General features: G+C 42.8%; 1 protein-coding gene across 2 annotated transcripts in view; it reads right to left on the bottom strand.

Moving 5' to 3' along the window:
- Positions 1-13,778, bottom strand: part of CRYBG1 (crystallin beta-gamma domain containing 1) — a 321,531-nt gene that overhangs the window by 255,396 nt on the left and 52,357 nt on the right. Inside the window, exon 1 of one of the 2 annotated variants that reach the window (XM_056566227.1) lies at positions 13,389-13,523. The exons of the other annotated variant lie outside the window; for it this stretch is intronic. The gene's annotated coding sequence lies outside the window, so the exon portion shown is untranslated. Of the gene's footprint in view, positions 1-13,388; positions 13,524-13,778 lie in introns of those variants that run through there. 2 annotated transcript variants of the gene reach the window in all.

Genomic DNA, 13,778 nt, shown 5'->3' with positions numbered 1-13,778 from the left:
GGGGTCGGGTCTGTACTGCTTCTGGCTCCGGTCCGCGGTGCTTCTGGCTCTGGTGTGGCGTCGTTGCTATGCGCTGCGAGACGCAATGACGAGTGCCGCGACGAAATATATGATTGTATACATAAGAGAAACGCTGCAGTCTATAGTACCGGAGCTTAAAGGGGTACTCCGGTGAAAAACTTTCAACTGGTGCCAGAAAGTTAAACAGATTTGTAAATTACTTCTATTAAAAAATCTTAATCCTTCCTGTACTTATTAGCTGCTGAATACTACAGCGGAAATTCTTTTCTTTTTGAAACACAGAGCTGTCTGCTGACATCATGAGCACAGTGCTCTCTGCTGACATCTCTGTCCATTTTAGGAACTGTCCAGAACAGCATATGTTTGCTATGGGGATTTCCTTTTACTCTGTGTTTCAAACGGAAAATAATTTCCACTGTAGTATTCAGCAGATAATAAGTACTGGAAGGATTAAGATTTTTTAATAGAAGTAATTTACAAAATCTGTTTTACTTTCTGGCACCAGTTGATTTAAAAAAAAAAAAAAAGTTTTTCACCGGAGTACCCCTTTAATATCAATTGTGAGAAGGCCGAGTCTCTAACAGCATTCTCTCTGCACAGAGAATCGGGACTCAGACTTACCACACCACAAAGTTGAAATACAGTATACAAATAGATACAAACTATTACTGCACAATCAATATTGAAACAAGCGCTGTATCCTATATATCCCCCAATTGGGCAATTACTCTAGTTAGAGATTACTCATCTGGATTTAAACAATATGTGGAACTAAAAACTGCTTAATAGAGATATCACCTTACATCTTTACATTACATCCAGGTTGAACCTACTACAGATGTGTGGACACAAATTTTTTTCTTTTTAACCTAATTTTACCAAAGCTTTTTAATGATATATTTTTTTGCCATACTATTGATTGTATTATTGTATATTATAAATTATCCTGTGTCCCTGTTGACCCATGAGTCACAGAACACAAACATATTTATATCATTAATTTACTATAATAAACTATTTATTCCAATATTCACAACCCTGAGCCCTAATTTCTTTACTAGATTTGTAAATTACTTCTATTAAAAAATCTTAATCCTTCCAGTACTTATCAGCTGCTGAATACTACATAGGAAATTTTCTTTTTGGATTTATTTTCTGTCTGTCCACAGTACTCTCTGCTGACACCTCTGTCCATTTTAGGAACTGTCCAGAGCAGCATATGTTTGCTATGGGGATGAGCTAATACTCTGCACAGTTCCTAAAATGGACAGAGGTGTCAGTAGAGAGTACTGTAGTCAGACAGAAAAGAAATCCAAAAAGAAAAAAAATTCCTCTGTAGTATTCAGCACCAGAGTACCCCTTTAAAGCATCTCACAATGCCCCCTAACATGTTTCATGACTTCAGAGGCTATGGGGCAATGACATACAGCTCCAAGCAGACCTATGCATCGCCATGGTAACCAACTAAACAATCAAACTTTCTGTAGTGTTATTTTCTTCCATTTGTCCCCTAGGCTTAGTAACCCAATGAGAGAATACTAGCATAAAGCACAGGTCTGTAGGAGAAGCAGAACACTTTTATATGGGCTGTCTGTCATGCAGCTTTCTTTTCTTAAAGGGAATGTATCACCTTTGCAAAGGTCAGCAAGCGTGCCCCAACAGCCTTTCAATTTATAGCAGTTGGATAGCTTTAGTCTATTGCCGCTATGCCCATGGGGCTGCTGGAAAGGCTATCTCAAATAAAAATATTACAATCAGATAATAGAAACAGATTGGAAAAAAGAACATGTTTCCATTTTGGCTCTAATCTAGATGACACCTCCCACTTGTATATTCTCGGAAAAGTATTGACTGGAAATCAGAACAAAGGGCAATGGTAAGGCCAGACAGCTTGCCCACATTTGCTGAATTGCGCATTAATATTAGGTCAATATGTTGAAGCTTCTAGCTCCTTAATACAATGCTAGTTTATTTTAAGAAGAATTTCTCACTTAATTGTAACATTCCACACATCTACTTTTATTAGTGTTAAGAGTTTTAAGAATATACTGGATGGAAAGAAGAACATACATGTAAAGTAAATGTCCTTCCACTTGAATGTGTATTTTGCACATACAGGATCATAGAGGACAAAAAAAATTTAGGTTTTTCTGCCAGAAAAAACAAAAAATTATGTCTGAAGAAAGTGGAGAATGACGACTGACAACCAGGGAATGGATGAAATCACAGGAATCATGTGTTGTGTATGTTATAAGGCTTTTTTAGAAAAATGAGTGACAGCTGAAACCAGAAGTCATGACATTACTATCATTATTCACATAAAACTACAGCCAAACACTGGTCGTAAGGCCCTTTTTAGATTGGCCAATACTGCCATTATAATGGTTGATCTCTTAGATCTGTGCTCAGCAAATTCATAATTATTGGCCACATATGATCTATTTACAAATAGCAATGTTTAATGCCAACATATACATATGTACAAAAAAAAAGTATTCTGTGCTGTATACCTTTTTACTGGATCTGGTCTGAGCTATTCCATCCAGCAAACCTCGATGGATACCAACTGAAAGGAAGCCAACAGTGGTATATATTGAAGAAAGCCCCAGAGCAAACATCAAAATGGACCTTCATTTATGGCATCTGATTTTGCCCACAAGACAGAAAGGTTGGGTGCTTCTTTCCCCTTGCTTTCTTTGACCCTTTGGTTAATACCCACAGTGCTACCCAATTTGTGTTTCCCACTAGTAGCAAAAGGAGTTGGACACACTCCCCTCCCCAAGCAACCACATGGTTTTTACTTTATCACATGTAAGTCCTTGGAAGCCAAAATGGCACAGATTTGGCCTTTGATAGATAATGGATTCTATGGATTCTTCAATAAGTGACTGATTGTGTATTTTCGGCATGCTGCAATAGAGAACAGGAACGTCCAAGCAGAAGGGACAGCACAGTTGGAATGGCACTGGTCAGGAATTGGCAGCAGGCGAGGATGTGCTTCTCTATTTTTCAATTTAGCAAAAAGGTTGACAGATTATAAGGGCTAAACCAACTGCATAAAAAATGCATCTGTAAAGGGCAGTTTTTTTTATGCCAAAGCCAGAAGTGGGTTCAGCAGGAAGGAGAAGCACAAGTTATTTCTTTATCCCCTTAAGTGCACAGCCCATCTTGCCAATTTCATTTTTGCAGAGCGGAGTGGAACAGGTAAGCAAAGCTCCGGCCGCCATCTTTACTCACTGGACCCCTAATGATTTAGAATTCGTGTTCAATATTAATCAAGGCAAATAAAGGGTTAATCGCAAACATAAACATGATCACTGATGTTCGCCTTTATCCATGAGGTCCCAATTGCTGATAAGCCGAGTTGTTCCGATCCCCATATTGGGAAATGTGGTAATCATGGAACCACACAGCGTTCATGTACATGGCTGTGTGCTAAGAACCAGGGCACTACGATGTACATGTATGTGCATGTCCTCCATGGGTTATATTTCCTTTCCATTTGAATACACTTCTGGCTTTGGCTTAAAAAAACTCAAATACTACTTTGTGTCTCCATCCAATATTTAGATTTGACATATGAGATAAAAGGATTACATATATACTGCTGGAAAAGTCCAGGGGCTGAATACAGATCTTTGCTCCTGAAGAATGAACAAGCCAAACTTTTGTGCTAAAGTTTTAATTATAAATGTGCTCTCTATGTAATTGTAACTAATTGTTCATCTACAGTAGGTAGCTTGGAGCAGAATAATACTTGATAGTGAGACACTAAGATAATTGTCTTTTATATTGTGTATATTTTGTTCAGTAGGAGGTAAAGACATTACCGTTGTCTTGTTGTAGCGGTTTAACAAACATTAAAAACCCAAGTAGTATATGATGTATTTGTTGTGATAGGTGTTTTTCCTCGTGCTTTGAATTCCTGTAAAGAACCTTAGGTTGTTTTCACACTGTATAAGGCTAGCTTCACAAGGGACATTTTACAGCCGCAATTCTGACAGGTACACTTCCGGTTGCCAACCCCACAGTCAGCCGGGACTTGTGGCTGTAATGTGTACACGTATATGCGTCCGTAAGATGCCTGTGTGAAGCTAGTCCTAAGCATAGTACATTTAATCTGACAACCTCTGTTCATGTCGTATTCATGAGAGTTTTTGGGTTGCAATAGAGCAGACGCCCATGCTATTCCATTGAGCTGGAGTCTCTTGGCATATTAGTCTGACAGACACTGTTTAATGCACCGTGAAATGAGCCTTAGTGAGAAAGACACCAGAAAAATGCCAAAGGTAGAACAAGATGTATTTTAACATAAGTACCTGCAACCCTGAAAATGTTACAATCCGAAATGCTATATCTATACACATTTTTACTATTGACTTTAACCATTTCTCTCACCTATACATACTTTGGGGGGTGGGGGGGGGCAGGATTCCTCCATGAACTTGCTCTGTACCAGGTGGCCCCTGGCTGGTATTATTAGCCAGGGGCTGTAGCGAATAGCCAGCAGCACCAATCACTGCTGCAAGGCTATTAGCCTTTTAGATCCAAAGTTGATCATGGGAACTAAAGCCATTAAAATACTGGTGCCAGGCCCCTGACTCTGATCAGGACCATTACAGTGCGATCATGAGGTCCCGATCAGCTGTTATAACAGCTGGAGGGTCCCTGACTGCCTCTGTGCCATCCTATCTTTATTCTGTTTCTCCTGGTTTCCTTGGCAGGCTGAGTAAGCAGAGCGCCAATAACACTGAGCAATGCTATGCCTATGGCTATGCCTAACAATTGCATGTAATAGTCCCATATGGGGACTATAAAAGAGTAAACAAAAATCATTTAAAAAAATGTAAATAATTCTGAATAAACCTTCCCTTCCCCCTGCCAATAAATGTTTAAATCATTCCTCTATTTCCATTTTTTTTAAATAAAATAATGTAAACAAAAATAAACAGAAATATATTACGTGTTCATGAGCGCTGAAATGTCTGAACTATTAAAATATAACATTGATGAACCCACACAGTGAATGATGTAGGCTAATGTCTCCTTCTCTCAGCTCTGCCAGCCCACCGAGCGGGCTGAGCTGAGAGAAGGTGCCAGGGACCCCCTGTGTGTAGATCTGTGCCCCTCAGGGCAGAGAAAGTGGCCTGCTGCCACCCTTAGTGCAGGGAGAGTGATAGTGAGGGAAAGGTAGGTGAAGTGTTAAGAAATTATTTTTTTTTTAAATAACCCCCCCCCCCCTGGCCCCCTAATAGGTCCCCAAGGGTCCGCTACCCATTTTTAAGCATGACCCGGGCCCTATTGGAGCTTCAGGGCGCTGCAATTTGCCACCCTTTTTTTGGCCGCAGTGTTTTTTTTCTCTGTTATAATATAACGGTGTGTGACTAATAATCACACACCATTATATAGTTTGCACCCAAGAACACACATACCCACTGCTATACAAATGGTAGTACAGACACAAGGGTGCAATGCTCTGTACATACCCCCATAGGTAAAGCGGTGTGCACTGTACTACAGACACAAGGGTGCAATGCTCTGTACATACCCCCATAGGTAAAGCGGTGTGCACTGTACTACATTTGCATTTGTACCCAAGTATTTGTAGTAATACAGAGACTACAGAAAATGGTTGGGTGCAATGCTCTGCAGTCTGCACATACCCCCATGTGTATAGGAGTGCTATGTAAAAAGAGTAAAGTAAAAAAAAAAAAAAAGAAGTAAATTAACTGCTCCCCCTATAAAAATTAGCTCCCCCTTTTCCTATTGATATACAAAAAAAGTAAAATGTATTAATTATTTTTACATATTTGATACTGTCTGAACTATTAAAATGTTTGTGAACCATTAACATTTTATTTTAATAGTTCAGACAGTTACCCATGCGGCAGGATCAAATTTACACTGGTTTCTGTACAGGATCATTAATAATGATCCTGTACGGCAAGCGTGGTAAACACAAAAAAATTTGCTGATGTTTGTTCACATCACATGCTTGAAACTTTTAATATGGACATTGTACATAATTGTTCTAGGAGATTCAGCTGAACCCCTTTTTTGGGGAATTTTGACATTTTTTCCGATTAATCGATATGTTCCTTGAGGGGTGTAGTTTCCATAATGATGGCATTAATATATTAATTTATGTCTGGGGCGGAGTCATGGGCATATGGGCAGAGTCAGGGCGGTCCCCCACTGCTGTGCCTCATCATAACTGCAACCTCCATTACTGTGCCTCATCATGTCTGCAACCCCAAACCTCCATTACTGTGCCTCATCATGTCTGCAACCCCAAACCTCCATTACTGTGCCTCATCATGTTTGCAACCCCAAACCTCCATTACTGTGTCTCATCATGTCTGCAACCCCAAACCTCCATTACTGTGCCTCATCATGCTGGCTGCATACCCAACCCCCTCCCCAACCTATAACTTTTTAATGTATGCACAACCCCACACAGAACCCATCCAAACATCCCTACCCCCTCCTAGTCAAGACTCCTCCCCCCCTGCAAGTTACCCACCAAGCATCCCTCACTAATGTGCCAGCTTGCAACCTGCGTAATGGACGCCAGCTCTGCTCCACCATTCTGTCACAGGCTTCGCCCATGCTCGCATCGATGTCCTGATGCTCAGGACCTCTGACAAATCAACCCCAAGCACAGATGATAACCAGGAGGGGGCGGTACTAGGGGACGTGCTGCAGAATTGCCTCCGAGCTGGGACGGGGAGGCGGGGGTGGGGGGTGCTGCTAGCGGACGGCGGCGCAGCTGAGGACAAGGGGTGGGGGGGGTCTGGTGTCACCCGATTGTTCATGTCCTTAACTGTCCAGCAGCAGGGTAGGTTTGCTAGGGGATTTGCTCCTGTTCTGGACAGTTCCTGACATGGACAGAGGTGTCAACAGAGAGCACTCTGGTCAGACAGAAAAGAACTATACAACTTTCTCAGGAGCATATAGCAGCTGATAAGTACTGGAAGGATTAAGATTTTTTTTTGAAGTAACTTACAAATGTGTTTCATTTTCTGGCACCAGTTGATTAAAAAAATAAAAATAAAAAATAAAATTGTGTTCTACCGAAGTACCCCTTTAACAAGACATGCTATAAAAGTAAAACATTTTTATTCTACAATGTGAACACTGTAAAAAATGTGACAAACAAATATGATATTTTTGTTCATTTGGTTGTGAAGAGCACTCTCTCTGAGGGCTTAGCCTTTTGCATATTCATCGGATGGACCGGCCAGTGAATACTGAGGAGGCAGGGGAGCTCGGCGAGCCAGATCCCCGCCTCCATTGCACAGAGCTGCACAATAAAAAAGAAGACATAAACAGACGTAACTCAGCAAGTACTATATATAATTTTGCATAAGTGATACACCCTTCACATGTTTGTAAATGTTTTATTTTTTTATATAAGTAGGTTTTGCAGTTGCTTTCATTAGAAAATTTTCAGTATTTCATACTGAAAAGCCAGCCAAACAACTGCCCCCCTGCCTGCTTGGACACATACTAGTCCTGCTGTGTCCAGGCGTCATGGACACACTTCCTTGATTGACAGCTGTGAGTGCAGGGCTCACAGCTGGAGGAAAAATCCTCCCACTGTCAGCTTGTGTCCCGCTACTGTCAGTGAGTACAAGCTGGGAGTTGTAGTTTTGCTAATGCTAGGGGAGATGTGAGCAGACAGCATACTGAGGGAGGGGGCGGAGACCTGCACAGTGAGGCCATGCCCCCTAACTTTGAGAGGAATTTAGACTAGTGAGCTAAATTAAAAGTGTAATAAAAAAATAAAGGTGCTAGACACATAAAAATGTGATAGATGTACATGGTCAGGATTAGGTACTGAGTGATATATATATATAAAAAAAAAAAAAAGTTTTTTTGTTGGATCTGATGGGTACGCTTTAACCCCTTAAGGACTCAGGGTTTTTCCGTTTTTGCACTTTCGTTTTTTCCTCCTTACCTTTTAAAAATCATAACCCTTTCAATTTTCCACCTAAAAATCCATATTATGGCTTCTTTTTTGCATCGCCAATTCTTCTTTGCAGTGACATTAGTCATTTTATCCAAAAATGCACGACGAAACGGAAAAAATAATCATTGTGCGACAAAATCGAAGAAAAAATGCCATTTTGTAACTTTTGGGGGCTTCCGTTTCTACGCAGTGCATATTTCGGCAAAAATTACACCTTATAATTATTCTGTAGGTCCATACGGTTAAAATGATACCCTACTTATATAGGTTTGATTTTGTCGCACTTCTGGAAAAAATCATAACTACATGCAGGAAAATTTATACGTTTAACCTCTTCAGGACATAGGGCGTATGGATACGCCCTGAATCCCGAGTCCTTAAGGACCGAGGGCGTATCCATACGCCCGTGGGAATTCCGGCCCCCACCGCTAGCCGGTTGGGGACCGGAGCCGGATGCCTGCTGAAATCGTTCAGCAGGCATCCCGGCATATCGCCCAGGGGGGTCATTATGCCCCCCTGGACAATTCAGTCCAGCGATCTGCGGCGATTCCGGGTCAATCGGGTCTCCGGTGACCCGGTGACCCGGAATTACTGGCTGTTCGGGGCCGTCTCTGACGGCCCCGAACAGCCAGAGCCTGCAGGGGTGAGGTGGCACTGGTGCCACCTCACGATCGCCCCGATTCGTCGGCCGGATTACCGGCCGACCAATCAGGGCGCCTGCTGCGGGTGTCACTCCCGCACCCGCTCCGCCCCTCCTCTGGAGGACGTGAGCGGGTGCGGGAAGACGACCCCCGGTGCTGGGGACCCCGATCCCCGGCGCCCCTGTTGGGATCGGGGCCCCAGGAGCGGCTGCGGCGGCGGAGACGACGAGGGACTGACCTGTGCGGCGAGGATCGTTGGAGGTGAGTGACAGCCTCCTGCTGTTGCTTAGCAACAGCTCCCAGCATGCAAAAAGGGCATGCTGGGAGCTGTAGTTATGCAACAGCAGGAGGCAGACCACCACAACTCCCAGCATTCCCTTATGGGCATGCTGGGACTTATGGTTTTGCAACAGCTGGAGGCACATTCTTTCTATGGAAAAGTGTTAAGCTGTTGTATAACTACAACTCCCAGCTTGCACAAACAGCTAAAGTGCATGCTGGGAGTTGTAGTGGTGCATCTGCTGGTTGCATAACTACAACTCCCAGCATGCCCGTTGGCTGTCGGTGACTGCTGAGAGTTGTAGTTTTGCAACAGCTGAAGGCACACTGGTTGTGAGTTTTTTTTTTACCTAACTCAGTGTTTCACGACCGGTGTGCCTCCAGCTGTTGCAAACTACAACTCTCAGCAGTCACCGTACACCATGCACCGTACATGCTGGGAGTTGTAGTTTTGCAACAGCTGGAGGCACACTGGTTGTGAAACACTGAGTTAGGTCACAAACTCAGTGATACATAACCAGTGTGCCTACAGCTGTTGCAAAACTGCAACTCTCAGCAGTCACCGACAGCCAACGGGCATGCTGGGAGTTGTAGTTATGCAACAGCTGGATGTCCCCCCCCCCAATGTGAACGTACAGGGTACACTCACATGGGCGGAGGATTACAGTATCTGGCTGCAAATTTGAGCTGCCGCAAACTTTCTGCTGCAGCTCAAATTGCCAGCGAGAAACTACTGTGAACCCCCGCCCGTGCGACTGTACCCTAAAAACACTACACTACACTAACACAAAAAATAAAATAAAAAGTAAAAAACACTACATAAACACATACCCTTACACAGCCCCCCTCCCCTCCCCAATAAAAATGAAAAACGTCTGGTACACCACTGTTTCCAGAACGGAGCCTCCAGCTGTTGCAAAACAACTCCCAGTATTGTCGGACAGCCGTTGACTGTCCAGGCATGCTGGGAGTTTTGCAACAGCTGGAGGCACCCTGTTTGGGAATCACTGGCGTAGAATACCCCTATGTCCACCCCTATGCAATCCCTAATTTAGGCCTCAAATGCGCATGGCGCTCTCACTTTGGAGCCCTGTCGTATTTCAAGGCAACAGTTTAGGGTCACATATGGGGTATCGCCCTACTCGGGAGAAATTGTGTTACAAATTTTGGGGGGTATTTTCTGCTTTTACCCTTTTTAAAAATGTAAAATTTTTGGGAAAACAAGCATTTTAGGTAAAAAAAAAAAAAAAAAATTTTTACATATGCAAAAGTCGTGAAACACCTGTGGGGTATAAAGGTTCACTTAACACCTTGTTACGTTCCCCTAGGGGTCTAGTTTCCAAAATGGTATGCCATGTGTTTTTTTTTTGCTATCCTGGCACCATAGGGGCTTCCTAAATGCGGCATGCCCCCAGAGCAAAATTTGCGTTCAAAAAGCCAAATGTGACTCCTTCTCTTCTGAGACCTGTAGTGCGCCAGCAGAGCACTTTTCACCCCCATATGGGGTGTTTTCTGAATCGGGAGAAATTGGGCTTCAAATTTTTAGGGGTATTTTCTGCTATTACCCTTTTTAAAAATAAATTTTTTTTGGGAAAACAAGCATTTTAGGTAACATTTTTTATTTTTTTTTTACATTTGCAAAAGTCGTGAAACACCTGTGGGGTATTAAGGTTCACTTTATCCCATGTTACATTCCCCGAGGGGTCTAGTTTCCAAAATGGTATGCCATGTGGTTTTTTTTTGCTGTTCTGGCACCATAGGGGCTTCCTAAATGCAACATGCCCCCCAAAAACCATTTCAGAAAAACGTACTCTCCAAAATCCCCTTGTCGCTCCTTCCCTTCTGAGCCCTCTACTGCGCCCGCCGAACACTTTACATAGACATATGAGGTATGTGCTTACTCGAGAGAAATTGGGCTACAAATACAAGTAAAAATTTTGTCCTTTTACCCCTTGTAAAAATTCAAAAATTGGGTCTACAAGAACATGTGAGTGTAAAAAATGAAGATTGTGAATTTTCTCCTTCACTTTGCTGCTATTCGTGTGAAACACCTAAAGGGTTAAAACGCTGACTGAATGTCATTTTGAATACTTTGGGGGGTGTAGTTTTTATAATGGGGTCATTTATGGGGTATTTCTAATATGAAGACCCTTCAAATCCACTTCAAACCTGAACTGGTCCCTGAAAAATACTGAGTTTGAAAATTTTGTGAAAAATCGGAAAATTGCTGCTGACCGTTGAAGCCCTCTGGTGTCTTCCAAAAGTAAAAACTCATCAATTTTATGATGCAAATATAAAGTAGACATATTGTATATGTGAACCAAAAAAAAATGTATTCGTAATATCCATTTTCCTTACAAGCAGAAAGCTTCAAAGTTAGAAAAATGCTAAATTTTCAAATTTTTCATCAAATTTACGGATTTTTCACCAAGAAAGGATGCAAGTATCGACAAAAATTTACCACTATGTTAAAGTAGAATATGTCACGAAAAAACAATCTCGGAATCAGAATGATAACTAAAAGCATTCCAGAGTTATTAATGTTTAAAGTGAGAGTGGTCAGATGTGCAAAAAACGCTCCGGTCCTTAAGGCCAAAATGTGCTCCGTCCTGAAGGGGTTAAAAATGTCATCTTCTGACCCCTATAACTTTTTTTATTTTTCCACCTGCAGGGCGATATGAGGACTCAGTTTTTGCGCCGTGACCTGAAGTTTTTATCGGTATGATTTTTGTTTTGATCGGACTTTTTGATCACTTTTTATTCATTTTTTAATGGTATAAAAAGTGACCAAAAATGCGCTTTTTTTGACTTTGGAATTTTTTTGCGCGTACGCCATTGACCGCACGGTTTAATTAATGATATATTTTTATAGTTCGGACATTTACGCACGTGGCAATACCACATACGTTTATTTATTTATTTATTTATTTTTTTACACTGTTTTATTTTTTTTATGGGAAAAGGGGGGTGATTCAAACTTTTATTAGGGAAGGGGTTAAATGACCTTTATTAACACTTTTTTTTTACATTTTTTTTGCAGTGTTATAGGTCCCATAGGGACCTATAACACTGCACACACTGAACTTTTACACAGATCACAGGTGTGTATTAACACGCCTATGATCAGTGTTATCGGCGCTTGACTGCTCCTGCCTGGATCTCAGGCACGGAGCAGTCATTCGCCGATCGGACACCGAGGAGGCAGATAAGGGCCCTCTCGGTGTCCTGTCAGCTGTTCTGGACGCCGCGATTTCACCGCGGCGGTCCCGAACAGCCCGACTGAGCCCGGGTCACTTTCACTTTCACTTTAGAAGCGGAGGTCAGCTTTGACCGCCACTTCTAAAGGGTCAATACCGCACATCGCCGCGATCGGCGATGTGTGGTATTAGCCGCGGGTCCCGGCCGTTGATGAGCGCTGGGACCGACGCGATATGATGCGGGATCGCGGCGCGATCCCGCTTCATGTCGCGGGAGCCGGCGCAGGACGTAAATATACGTCCTGCGTCGTTAAGGGGTTAAAGGAAATCTGTCATCAGTATCACCCGCACTTATACTGATCAAAATGATACTTACGGCATCCCGGACCATCACTCCGTTCCTTTGTAATTCATCTTTTTCACTATATGCAAATTAGTTACTTGAGGCATGAGTGGAGCTACGAACCCTGCTTCGGGCACCGTGACATCATCTTCGCCGGCTGGGCTGCGCCCGGCTCCTCCATATTCATAATCCCCCTTCCTGCTTGCTCGGCCTGTACTGCGCATGGGCCGCTTTCTGGGTACACTGGAAGAGGCGTTCAGCTGAGATTGGCTCCCGGTGAAGATGACGTCACAGTGCTTGGAGCAGGGTTCGTAGCTCCGCCCATGCCCCAAGCAACTTATTTGCATTTAGTGAAAAAGATTAATTATGGTGGAACGGAGTGATGGCCCGGGACACCGTAAGTATCATTTTGATCAGTATCACCCGCACGACAAGCCTGTATGACAGGTTAGTGCGGGTGATACTGATGAAAGATTTCCTTTAAAGGAATTCATGTGAATGCCCTTTTAACTGTTAAGGCCACTGCAGCTTGAAATGTGTTTCCTAGTTTTAGTTGTAAACAGTATTGTGTGGCATCGGATGAGGGTAATGTGCAATTAACCTTTTCGTGATGCCAGGGCATGGTTAGCCTATACACCACCCAAGGTTGAGCCAGCTTCTCCTAAGCCAGGCATGGGGCAGTAAGTACTCTGACGCAAGGTTACAGGGAAACTGACTTTACTGAGGCAGGATAGATGGTACAATCTGTTATAGCTCAGATTGATATAAAAAGAGGTGCAGGGTGAACCTTGGAAGCTTATTGGCTTGTTGGGACTTATAGTTGATTGTGCTGTGCATGACTGATTTGCTATATGGCAACCCACACTTGACTTTAGTGACTTGAACTTGACTAACTTGACTGACTTGACTTGAATCCCTGAGACTTAAGTGCTTACCGCTAGGCTTGACATTCACCTGGGTATTGGGGTTATTCTTTAGCAGATGCGTGGTTGCAGGATTAGACTTGAGGCCTCCTCAGATCACCTCACAGTCTCACTTTAGACTTCTCCAAACTGTACCTCAGCATAAGCTCTCTCTTCTCCTAAACTGAACTCTGAACTCCTACCCCACTATATAAGGAGCAGATTTAGAGCAGTCCCATTGGGCAGATAAGTCACATGGTTCACCTCATACACACTCCCCTAACAACAGGGTTTCTAAGAACAGGGCTTAAAGCAACAGGTATAAAATAAATGACAATACATTAACCATAGCATAACATTAGTAGATATAGAGTCCTGAGTAGTGTGGGCCCAAGAAGGACACTGAAGGTAACATCTGCCACA

Source organism: Hyla sarda, chromosome 3 (genome assembly GCF_029499605.1).
Source record: "Hyla sarda isolate aHylSar1 chromosome 3, aHylSar1.hap1, whole genome shotgun sequence".
Classification (NCBI taxonomy): Eukaryota; Metazoa; Chordata; class Amphibia; order Anura; family Hylidae; genus Hyla; species Hyla sarda.
Note: the sequence above shows the minus strand (reverse complement) of the source record. Positions and strands in the feature narration are given on the sequence as shown.